The sequence below is a fragment of the Sparus aurata genome, chromosome 8 (genome assembly GCF_900880675.1).
Source record: "Sparus aurata chromosome 8, fSpaAur1.1, whole genome shotgun sequence".
NCBI classification, from domain to species: Eukaryota; Metazoa; Chordata; class Actinopteri; order Spariformes; family Sparidae; genus Sparus; species Sparus aurata.
In genome coordinates this window covers 26471144-26484262 of record NC_044194.1, presented here as the reverse complement: position 1 = coordinate 26484262, position 13119 = coordinate 26471144, and the positions used below count along the sequence as shown (strand labels likewise).

Genomic DNA, 13119 nt, shown 5'->3' with positions numbered 1-13119 from the left:
TGGTTTTGAGAGCTAGTTCGTTTTTATTCAAACATCCTCATAGCCAGTCGACCGAATAGGTTGACTGCCAGTCACTCCCCAAAACATCATAAATCACAGTTCCCAGAAACAGTGTGACCTTTGCAGCGTACCAGTGACATTGGACATCAGACCTTCATTATAGCTTGCAGTCTGGTCGGGTTTAGGCACTAACTGTAGACGTTACTTGATGAACGTGCCCACGTTAAGCACATAATTGCATTTACGTAACTTTTCTGCGATAGTAAGTTAAAAAAGTCTTTTGGTTTCACACTTGGCAAGAGCAGCAGTCTCTGGCTAAAAGTCCTGTGTTTGTTTAATCGGACCATCCATCCTCAACCTCATCCTTATGTGGTCTTGCAGCCTATTCTACCTGACTTCTTCCTTTGCTGCTCAAATAATTACTACAGCCACTAGAGTTCTTCCCCTAACAAGAAACATCAATAAGAAGGTAATAAGAAACTTTCATACTGCTTTTTTTTTTTTTTTTTTACCACAAGTATGTTAAAAAAAACACAAGTAAAAATTAGTGCTAATATTTTCTTAAAGTTGTTAGGAGCCTTTTTTATTTTTTGAAATAGTTGAAAGCTACGTTATTACTGCTTTGAGAGCAATACAAAGAAGACACAGCTTACCTTTGGCTTAATTAGGCAATTGTGCCAAAGTAGAAAGCGCTTGAACAATATTGCTCATTTTCTGAGCAAAAATTATTTAAATTTGATGTGTACCATGAAGATTTGCTGCTCTTTTCATTTTATGATATTGTTAACTGAAGATGGAGTTGTGTTCACAAAGAATTTGAATATCTCAAGACATCACTTTGTAATCAGGGAAACTATGGTTGGAATTCCGAATATTTTCAGATTTTTCTTAATACACCAAAACTTCATCTTAAAATGAATTTGCAGGTCAATCAAACATGAAAATAACCAGATATTATTGGTGGATTTCCTGATCTTAAATTCATAACATGCTTTGCTTAACTGATATTTGTGTGATATCTAGCTGTTCCATACAGGCTGTCCTTTTATCACAAAGCTGTTGAATTTCATGCCAAAAATCCACGAACTTCATTTTGGATCTTAAGAACTAGGGAATAATTACAGTCCACTCTGCAATCAAATGAGATGACTGCATATACGAGATCAGTGCTTATCACACTTAGTCTGTCAGGCCTCCTTTTTGAAGCCCCCAGAATTAGTGCCCTCAACCAGTAAATGAATGTGCAGTTCAAATTAAAAGTAAGCTTAACTGTCAGACACCGTCAGGGTTTTTGGACTCAAAGACAAATCTCTTGCACTTTATTCATAAGAAACACCAGACCAAGAAGGATGTTGTCATATTTGGGATGTGACTGACATGTTTTGCTAAATTGGCAGCTTCACCAGTTTTTCTTTTTCCTCGCTGTTTGTAACCTGTCCGCCTCGCACAGGCCCTTCCGTCTGATCAATGAAAATATTTCAAACCTAAATCTTACTTGCCTTGCAAGCATCAGATTGTTGCTCAGTGAATCTATCATTTCAACTCTCTACATCCTACGTCATAAATATTGCTGTAAAAAATGAATCTATGGGGCGCAGTTTGGCTCGGTTGGTAGAGCGGGCTACCCATGTACAGAGGCTTTGTCCTCGCTGCAGCGGACCCGAGTTCGACTCCCGGCCTGGGGCCCTTTGCTGCGTGTTGCTTCCCCTCTCTCTCATCCTGTTTCCTGTCAATTCTTTAGCTGATCTGTCAATAAAGCCATATAAAGGCCTCAAAAATACTTTTAAAAAATAAATAAATGAATCTACAGTCTGCCATGTTTTCCTTTAATCTAAATCATACACGCTAAATTTACCAGATAGAGAGATAGAGAGATGTTTCCTTGCAGCAGGTCGGATCACTCAGTCCCATGATCAGAGTCTGAGTTGATACGCTTAAGACTGCAGCCTGGCCTGGACACATTATGATGAAGTTGAAAGAAAGTAATGGCTTTTAAATGCAAATATTTTACCCACGAAACAGTTCATCGGGACATACAGTATGCAGAGATGTATCAGTAGGAGGAAGATGAATACAGAAAGTGTATAATGCCATTTTTGCCAATTAAATTTTAAGGGCAAGACTTTTACAGTAATTTTGTGCGAAGTGACAATAACCTAAAAGCAGGAATGAAAGAATAATCTCTTACCATAGGATACAGACAGCGGGTTTCCATGGCTACAGCCAAGGTGCAGAGTGAGACTCTCTGCTTGCAGTTTATAAAAATGGAGACACTTAAATTCAGTGATAAAAAGCGCATTATCTTCTTTTCAAATCTGCTGCTCTTTGACTGTGTCTGGGGTTATTGTCTGAGCATGCTATATTTCATTTCATGTTTGTATTTTCTCTCTTCTCTGTGTCGTGTCACTATATGATGGTCATGACTTTCTCTCAGTGTTTCCAGGTAGCGAGTAGAATCAAAGCCGGGGGTGTTTGTCTCAGATACATCCAAACATGGACGTCAAATCTGAGCTGCTGATGAGGGTGCCTCTTTTAGTGAATCCAGAGAGGTCTTCTGGTCAAGACTCAGATGTAGACATGTTTTCAGACAGGAGACCAATTTCACCTACTGTATCAAAGAAAGAGATTGTGACTGTGAAGTAAATCTCCCACTTAAAATATAGATCCACCATATAATACCTTCAAAAAGAGCATCAACACATGAAGAGATTGGCAATGTGCAAATGCAGTAAATCTGCATTTGTGTTATTTCAATTTTGGTTCATGCAAACATTTACAAATGACACGCTATATCATCTGAGTGTCACGGAAACATAAAACGGTGTCATTATCAAAATCATGTCCCGTGAGAGATCAAGCTGATAAGCCTGCTAACTGGCATTAAGCATGCCTTTAGTGAGATAGCTACCTCAGTTGATACCTCGTGGCTTCTTTTTTCCTGCTTTAATGAAACTCAATTGAATTTAATGTTTGAAGAGCAAATTGCAGGCGAGGAAGAGAACATAGATGCTTACGAAGCTTTCGTGTTTAACCAGAGCTAGCATGTTCCTTGCTGGCCGGCAAGTTCACTGTTAGTTTGCCAGCTAAATACCATACAATACAATACAAAATATTTTATTAATCCCACTGGGGGGATACTTAGTGTAACCATACATATAAGACAACAACAAGTAGGACAATAATACAAAAGACATACACACCTCGGGGCAGTGGAAAATAAGGGGAGAGCACAGCACCATGAAGGATGGTATAAACATCAGAATGACTACACCCTAACATATTCAACATTTTCATTTCTAGCAACACTCCACAGTGCTTAGATTGGTCACAGTCCGAATCGTCGACATCACACCATCATCACATCAATTAACATTGACAGTCAGCAACAATGTTCATTAAAAAAAGCGTCACTGCAGCCGGTACAAAAGACGTCCTGGATCTCTCTGAGAATCTTGGCATAACAAGCCTGTCACTGAAAGAGCCCTACAGCTCACTAAAAACACTGTGTGTTGGATGTCCCTCATTTTGCACGACGCTCTTGAGTTTCCTGTCCACTCTTGGTCCAGGACCACATCAAGTGAGTCAGGGGTCACACCAATAATAGATCTTGCCTTCCTGATCAGTTTATTGATCGTATTCCTCTCCTCTGAGATGAGACACACCCCCAGCAAACAACAGCATAAAACAAGAAGCTAGCTGAAATACTCTGGTAAAACAGAGGACCTGAGCTTCCTAAAGAAAAATGACAAATATTAATAGTTTACCAAACATCCCACAAGTTTATAGAATCAAATCTTTAGCTTAGGCGCATGGAAGAATTTTTCTGTGCCACTATTTGGTAGGAACCATGCTGCCCATGAGAGGGGAAACTTTCTGGGACCCAGCCCCTAGGGGGACTCATAGAGGCTGGCAATCATTTTCTTCATCCTGAATATAAATGACTTCCAAATTATATTTTGAACCAAAATAATGACCATTACTTATTAAAACAACAAAACTAAGCATTTAATTTATTGTTGCTTTAGTAAAACAAAGCCCATTTCTCCTGAAAGTGGTATGAGTCTTTTTATTCGTATGAAACATAAAGTGCAGTCTGTCACATGACATAAGATATAAATTGATCTAAACTAACTCTAGTTATTGTGGGAGTTAATGTCCTTGCAAGGCCAGGACCTGCACACGGGGGGATGCCAGAAAAGAAAGGAGAAGAAAAAGAGGGAGCTGGCAATAGCTTTAAACCGAAATTGTAATTCTATGACGATCTTTTTTTCAGTCAGCTAAGCATGCTGCTCACGGCCAGGATGAAGAGGCAAATGATAGCTCGGAGGCTATCGTGACAGAAAACATTAGTATGAAGAGGTAGCCGGAGGCAGCGAAGTAGCAACCTCCACCTGTGTGAGAGAGGATGGTGTGGATAATAGAGAAGATGCTGTGCAAGTTACCAAGTATGAGAAAGATCGAGAGCACATGCATTTTTTTTTTTTTATGTCATATGACATCATATGTGATTCGGTGGGCTGACCTGTGACCAGGGGATAGACTGATACAGCCATTGCAAATATGTTGCAGTGACATTTCTCCAGCAATATACATGAGACCAAATGTATCCATAGAAGATCAAGGTCAAGAGTTTGTTTGTGTTTATGCGCTTTCATCAAGTTTTTAAAGCCAATTATGGCAATATTCTTATTTTCGTTAGCACATTTGAATCTTTTGACTTGTTTTGGATTGTCAGCGCCGCAGTCGCTCTGTCTTATCATTCAGGCTTGGTTTGTCGAAGCAGCAGGGCACGTGTCTGCACCATCGTCAGAAAAAACAGGAGAAGTGGGTGTTGCATTACAAAAGCGTCGGACAGCAGCAGCCGTGGTATCAGCCCTTTACTGTTTCTGATTTTAGCAACAGTAATTGCACAAGTGTGCAGATAAAAAGGAAACACAGAGAGGGAAGGTGGTGGCAGACTGAGACTCTAGACTGCTGGCGGGCTGAAGGAAAGAGCCTTGTGTAACAAAAATATAGATCTTGTTATACAAAGACCATCAATTGAAACCTCCATCTATTATTTATGTTGAAGTGAGGGACAGTGGAGTAAGGTGAGACACAGCAGGAGGAGGACGGTTGAGGGGGAGGTCTGAGGTAAAATCTTGATTGAAATGGAAAGAGAGAAGGTCGATGGGACGGAAGAGGAAAAAGAAAAAAAATGAGGCAGCAAGATTAGGAGAAAAAAATGGAAGAATACAAGAAGAGATAAATGACGGATATTTATTATAACCTGGTTGAACCTTTTAAAAAATCAATGAGACCATGTGCTTTTAAGAGATGCCTCCACTGTGAGGATGCACGGCAGAGAGGGAACGAGATTGGAGAGAGGTGTGCGGCGCACCTGTAATGTCGGCTTCAGTCATTCATCGTCATAAACACACTCACGATCAGAGGAGATGGGGATGAATGAGGAGACTAGGAAATAATCAGAATCAAATGGTAACTGTAGGAGATGGAGGGAAAAGGTGGGTGGAGGTGGTGGTGGTGGGGAGGGGGGAGTAGATTATGAGACGATGATGAGGAAAAGTAATTGAAAATGGTCGGCACCGTGATAACAGCTGCTAATAGCAGATGCTTCTCCTGCAGAATTGTGCTGACGCCTTATTTTAAACTGTGATAATGAGAGGAAAAGACAGGAGATGGAGAAAAACAAGACGTGAGCCGACTGAGAAGATTTGACTCATATAGGCAGGCTAATGGCAGGCTGGCATCAACATGCTCGGTGACAGCAACAGTTGTGTGGAGTAATTAAGGTAATGAAATATGGTGATTAAACTTGGAAGGTGAGTAACACAGATACAGTGATGTTGATATGCATCCAGACATACAGGCTAGCTTAAGCAGCTAATTGCTTCGCTGGTCATCATGCATCTCCAGAGAAATAAGAACAGGAGCCAGTGACCTGCACTCATGTGGTGTCGGAGCAATCGCAAAAGTGGGGGTGGGGAAATGGACGTTAATGCTCATGCAGGTCAGAACTCTGGAGCTCTTTGGTACACGACTTGACAATTTTGTCGTGTTATAAACAGAGACATGGCAGAATAGATTCAATGTTTGGTTGCTTGATTTCATGGCTTTAGTGATAGTACAGATGAAGAATGACAGGAAACGGGATGAGAGAGAGGATGTGATGACATGCAGCAAAGGGCCGTATGTCAGATTCAAATGGGGTCGGGCAATTGTATTGTGTATCGGCGAAAGGCTCAAGCAATCGGCGGTTGGTTTGTTGCAGCCAATATTTTGGTCTATTTTTGTCATTTTATTTTGCTAAATTAATGGTGCGCCTCATTGAACATTTTACTCAATAGATTGATAAAATAAGTACCGAAATTGGAACAGGCAAAAATTGTGGTTTTCTTAATGTGATTAGAAATGAGTCGAGGAGAAGCGGAACTAACCAGTTCAAACAAATGCCAGCAGACTGCTTGAGGAGCGGGGCTCTTTGTGCAAGTGACCAGAGCAGGCTGATGAGCAGCGCAGCTTGCCACTCACACTGAAAAGTTGGGAATAGCTTTAACCTGTACGTGACTTCAAGACAGTTAGAAAAATGAAACGTGCAGCATTTCATAATCCTATTTTTTCAGGCACAAATCGCGCTGAGGAGCGCAGGAATTAAGCACTTGTCTGATGAGAGCCGAGTTTCTCTCGGTGTCAGAATAGCGTACTAAGCAGGATGGTGTATTCACAAATGCTCGTGCAAATTGATAGTGTTATCGAGTCCTTTGCCGCTACCATATGTTTGCAGAGACAGCAAACTGCTTCAGTTATTGCCTTTGGCTTCCCATTTGCATACTGTATAAAACCCAAAAATTCACAAACTGGTGATTTTGTTTTCTTTTTTGCAATTAGCTCCTCCATAATTGCATTTGCTGAAAATGTTCTTTCTGAACAAAATCTAGCTAGCCTGCAAAAACAACATCATCCATGCTGCTCTCTGTTCAGAAAATGGGAGGATCTGAGGAGATTGTGACAGCACTATTAGTCAAGGTCATGTCAGTGCTTGTCTAAAGGTCGGCAGTCAGTCTTGTGTTTAAACAACGGAGGGGCGCGCGGGGGGGGGGTGGGGTTGCCTCAGGTACCAAGACACTGCACAGCCACTTCTAAAATCCAAGACAAGATTTATGGAGTTACCATCGCTATACGTTATGTCAGGCTCCGACAACAAGGGCCATGCAATTTTGTAGGAGTCGTAGGGTTTGGTCTTTACATGGGATTTGTTGACATTAAGGAATATAGAGTATCTTGCCGGACTCATTGTTGAAAGGCGAAAGACCTATTCTTCATGAATATGTTGCCAATTTGTGAATGCTACACCCCTCTCTCAAAGGTTTTTTAATGTATCAGAAATTACGATAAGTAACCCTTCTATTTTTACGTCTTTTAGATGCAGACCTTGGGGAGGGCATGTTTCCAATGTCAATGATAATGAAGCTGGTGCTCACTGCTCTGCAGCAGTGCACAGAAGTGCAGAGTTGAACTGCGGCTAAGAGCGCCAGAACCACATACATTTATACACTTTTGGGCATATGGTCTGGGCTGTGGACCAATGAGTGCCTAAAAGCCACTTGCATGCGGATGGACTCGTACTTGAGTTTGTCATTGCTCTGTTATCACACACTCTTACCGACAGGATAAAGAGAGGAGGTGACTGAGGGTGTCATTTACAGGAACACTCAACAGGAGGCAGAGTAAGAGAAAAGACTGAACATTTTCCAGACTTTGTAAGAGCCATTGTTACAGAAAAGCAGCTGGCAGAAGGGAATTGGGCGATAATTGCTGGTTGTAAAAAAGCGATGGCATCAAACTTCCCTGGAAAACGGCAGGACAATAGGTATGACTGAAACAGAAGATGCAGAGAGCGACGGTAGAGGAACGTGGGGGTAAATGATTGACATTTACCATTCAGAAGGCAGAGCGTCGCCAAAAACTGGACAGAATACAAAACGCAGAAGTCGAGTTAACTTACTGAATACTGCATCTAAGGTATGTACACCTGGATATGTGATGTCACCAAGCATGTGTCCGCGTGTCAGTCTTGCATCAGTCTGATCTATATTCTCCTTTCGCATGCGTTTCTTCAGCAAAAACCCAATGCGACGCGTCCTTTAACAGAAGATTTCAATGACAGCCATGCGGACATTATGGATAACAGCTGCTCCCATTAACAGCTGCCATAGTCAACAATCGTCTGCATTTGTCCTTGGCTTTCTCAAAAATGAAAAATGAATTCAATAAAGACTGCTCTCAGTTGCACTGGCTGCATTTCTTGTTAAGACCAAAGGGGCAGAGGCAAGCTTTATACTCAAATTAATTGTTTCCCTCGGCATCAATGGCATTGACAGAATACATAATCGAAAAGTGAACGTTTTTCCTCCAGTGTAACTGGTGGAAAAACCCAACCAAGCTGAAGTTCATATTGTATTCTGCAGCTTGTTAGGACTCAGAAGACAGCTGTGGTGATGTCACAAGCTCTGCCAGCTCTTCGTGCATGTGTGTTTGTGTGCGTCTGTCTGACACACACACTCCACTTTTATGCCCAGGGGAACGACGGTAAAGTTATGAAAAACAACCAGGACAGAAATGGAACACAAAAGAAAGGAATGGATCTTTGTTTTTGAGCACTGACCAGCAGGTCAAGGTTGGGGGCTTGTGGTTTGTGTTGCCGTGACAACCCTGCATTTCTTTTTTTTGCTGGCTGCCATGGCGATGCATCAGAAATAGAGTAGTGGAAAATGATCGTCGTGAGCAAAAAGGAGATGCAGGCGGTGTTGCAGACAGTCGTCACGATGTAAATAGTAATCACATCTAATCAAAATGGACTCCAGTACACAACTAAGTCTTACTTGATTGAGAGCAACATACAGGGGGATTTCTCCTTAGAATGAGGCTCAAGTCAATGTTGTGACAAAGTTTTTATCATTTTATTTTTATTTTCCTAATCAGTGATTCCAATTTAATACTTCATGACAACCATCATTAGTGGTAACAAACAATTACATTGTACATAACAATTAAGTAATTGCCATATTAATAAACATCTGTTACAGTTTTACAATTACAAAAAAGCCTTTTAATTAGTTTAAAGCAATTGTTTTGTTTGAAGGCACAGATCACCATATATGGATCATTTGTGTTGTAAGACCTAGCAGTGCGAACAAAGACCTTACACTGGTGCTAACCAGATGTAAACAAACCGACACATGCAAAACAACAAGGGGTGTGTGCGAATTGACATGATGATGTGATTGTTTCCCAAAATGCACAATTTTTTACACATTGCCACTCAAAAAAAATCTGTTTTTTGAAAACCTGCATTTAAAAAAAAATCTGTTTATTCGTATATACGCCATTGTATTAATCTAAAAAGTACTGTACGTGTGAACGAGAGGCCAAATGCAGAGGATAATGCACACACACATACACACACACACACAACTCACTCAGATGAGACGCTGAATTCATTTTCTGTTGATCGATCAATCCACAGACCAGTATTCTCAGCTCTACCTAATAATTTAGACGAAAGAAATAAAGCAGTAAAGATGGTTGCAGCCTGTGTGAAGGGGCACTGTGGAACCTCTGTATTGTGCTGGAGGCCGGTCATTCATTGTTCAGTGTTAGTAGACTCTAATGGTAGCTACTCTCTGTTAGTGGAGTGGAGAGAGGCACTTAAGAATGTGTATGTCGTATGTGGTTGATAAAAATGAGATTAATAAATATAAATTGCAAACAAATTGCTACATAGAGCTCCTTTTAAAGATGTATTATATATTTACACAGTAACACACAATATCCCGCGGCCCACTGTTATTATTTTTCCCCACATGATTTAGGCTGCCTTACTATTCCCCTCAGTGTCTCCTTCTTGAATTTGTGTTTTATTTATTACCACGTCCAGTGTTCCATGATATAATGAAGCCCCTAATAGCAAAGTCAGCCCATCAAAGGAGTCTAAAAGTCTGCCAAAAAATCTCCACATTGAATTTTTACATCTTATTCAATCACTGACCTTTTCCTTGGGCTGATGATATTCAGCTAGTTGAGTCGTATTTCCTCACATACAACCATTTACTTTTCGGATGAAAACACATTTTTTTCCTCAACTTGTAATTGAAGTTATTTTTTAAGGTATTTTCTCTAGATGTGTGCATCATGCCTCAGAACAGCATCAAATCTTAATAAGTCGGAAAGAAGATTAACTTCGGCTGAGCTCATTTACATCTGTAGTCTTAATCAATACATAGATACGTTGCAACCTGGAGGCAATTTGATGCACGATCATCTTGCACAGCTGCAGAAAACACAGCAGCTACCGGATCTTAAAGGAGTTCGTACGGGAGGTCTGTTCCTTTGAAAAAGGAATTTTTCTGCCCCGACTCCTTCAATCTGTAAACTGTCAGTCAGCTTCAACATTTCCAATTCAGCTTGGTGACATTTTGAAATGTGTTCAGTAGTTTCTTTTTCCCTGAAAAACAAACTGAGCAGGTGGGAGTACTAATGAAAAGAAGACTGAAACGGGACAAATGCAATTGATGCAGCTGAAAGAGCAAAAAAAGGCTGCTGGAGACAAATAGAGCAGGGGAAAATAAATGTTTGAGGTGAGCCAGGTTGGACCGAGTGAGAGAGGAGAGGAAATTAGATTTAAAAAGTGGGAGAGAGGATCAAAGTGGAAAAGGACATCAGGATTAAAGTTGTCGATTCGGTCAATGAGGCTAATGGCAGTAAATGACATTCTGTCTTTTATCTCCTTCTTTTTATGTCTCTACAGGTTTTTCCGACGGAACAGGACGCCGGACTTCAGGCTGCACGTGGCAGTCGCTTCCCTGAACAGCAAACTCACACAGACATTTGATCATGAAATAAAAGAGTGGGTGCAGTGGTTTGTGCCCCAGGGGTCCAGGTTGCACAGACTCACACACCCACACACACACACACACACACACACACACACCAGAACTAGTCGTTACTGCAGCTGAAAGACAAAAGTGTAACTGGGATCAGTGTGTGTGTGTAGGTGAGGTAAGCAGGTGTTTAGAGGGCATCAGGCGAACATGGGCAGCGCAGACAGCTGGCATAAAGTGGGCACTGCTTGAGTCTTACCCTCGGATTACAGTTTGGCAGATTAGAGCTAAGCAGCAGTCACCTCGAGCTCACCAGCCTCATGAAACGTACGCTGGCGGCCAACAGGGCACACACAAACAAACACACACACACACACACACACAGCAGCACAGCTGTAGAACACAATTAAATTAGTGCAGCTGGCAGACTGTGCAACCCTGGCTTAACACCATACCCGCATTAAATCACAGGCACAAAGACGTGCACACACGCACACACACACACACACACACACACACACACTCACTCTGGGTGCAGGACAGCGCCGCCCCCACCCTTCCTCCCGTCGTCCTCACGAAGCCAGCTGGAGAGAAGATGAGATTTGGGGCTGATTGGTTTTGTCTTTTTTTTCCATCACACCCTCATCACCCTTACAGCCCTCCATCCACCACTTTCGCCGTTCCTTGGTGCAGCTTTGGCTCAAGATGAACCATCATCATAAAAATCTCGTCACCGGGAGAACATCAGACAATCCGCGTGCGGTGCTTTGATTATTTCTCCCAAAGGACTTTTGGTTTTATCTTTTGAGTATTTTTTTTTTGTTGTTGTTTTCATCTCTATGGCTGCAGAGTGGAGCAGAGAAAGGACTTCTTAACAAGTTGTTGGACTTTTTTTGTGGATTGTTGGAACAAAATCAGTCCGACTTGGCAGAAGCCCTCGACTGCAGAGCTGACATCTAGAAGGTGATAGCTGTGCTCTCATTGGAGCAGCGTACCGAAATCTTCTGCTACTCTCGTAGCGTGGTTGATATTTCATCACTCAACACAAAGAGTTTGAACTTTTTTCTCCCAACTTTTTAAAACTTGGTGTCTGCGAGGGACGCCAACAAAAGGGCACTTTTAAACTTGACACAGCTGCTGTTCTGCGAGTAGCTCTCATTGCCTCGCTGACACCGGCAGACACAGACAATGGACTGAAAGGGTTGAGAGAGAAAAGGTGAGACCTTGAGAAGGAGAGAGAGTAGGTGAGATCAACCTCTGGAGAAAAGCAAAAGAAACAGAAGGGAGAATACTGAGCTGCAGACAGAGAAGCCGAGCCGAGGCGCAGAGAAGAGAGGAACAAAACAGGTATTTTTTTGGTGTAGGACTGCTCGAGACGTGATGGAACAACCTTCAGGCCAGACCTCCCCCCTTCTACCGCTCCTCCTCCCTCTCATCCTCCTCCCTTCTTCCCTCCCTCTCTCCGCTGCTCTGAACTAGTCTGCCAGCTTTCCTTGGCTACGTCGCCTCAGAGCCACGAGAGAGACAGAAAGAGAGAGAGAAAGCGGAGCGCCGGAGCAGAGCTCAACATTCACACAGATGGCAGAGGAGGCGAGGAGGACCTGCTGCATGCGTCCACGCCGCGCGCTGGATTCCACTGAGGATGAACGCTGCGATTAATGCAAGAAAAGAGGGAGGGAAAAGAGCAAGGTGGACATAAAGACAGTGGAAGCCAGAGAAAGGGCAAGTTGGAAAGTAAAGAAGGAGGGAAATGAACAAAGGGTAGAAAGGTGGAAAAGAAACGAGAAAGGATCGAGGCTGAAGGAGAGATCACCTCTCATTGATAGCAAAGGACTTTCGGAGCGGCTAGGCTGCAGCTGTGTGTAAATCAGCCGCAACTCCTAGCCTGTGTGTGTGCGTGTGTGTGTGTGTGGAGACATTTCTGTGTCAGGAGAACACAAAGCTGTAAAGGAGAGAGAAAGAGAGAATCCAGCGGGAGACGGGGAGAAAGCGTAGGAGCATCGCTGGCGCACAGCTTGACTGTGAGACAAATTGACTCTGACACATTGACTCCTGTCTGTGTGTGCGTGTGCGTGTTTTTACTCGTCTGATACAGTGGGTGATCTTGCACTAGACCGGGAGTCATCCCAGTCACATTGACCGGCCCTCTGGGGTTGTTGCGTGGAGGTGACAGCGGCGGGGGAGGCGGTGGTAGAGGTGGGCTGGGGACAGTGGCAGGCCTAGGGGTGGGGGCATGGCC

General features: G+C 42.6%; 1 long non-coding RNA gene across 1 annotated transcript in view; it reads left to right on the top strand.

Annotated features, from left to right (window-relative positions):
- LOC115585993 (uncharacterized) overlaps nucleotides 1-13096 on the top strand; it is a 40006-nt gene extending 26910 nt beyond the window's left edge. The window contains exon 3 of the long non-coding RNA XR_003984798.1: nucleotides 10808-13096. This is a non-coding gene — a long non-coding RNA (uncharacterized LOC115585993). The remainder of the gene's footprint in view (nucleotides 1-10807) is intronic.
- The last annotated feature ends 23 nt before the right edge of the window (nucleotides 13097-13119 follow it).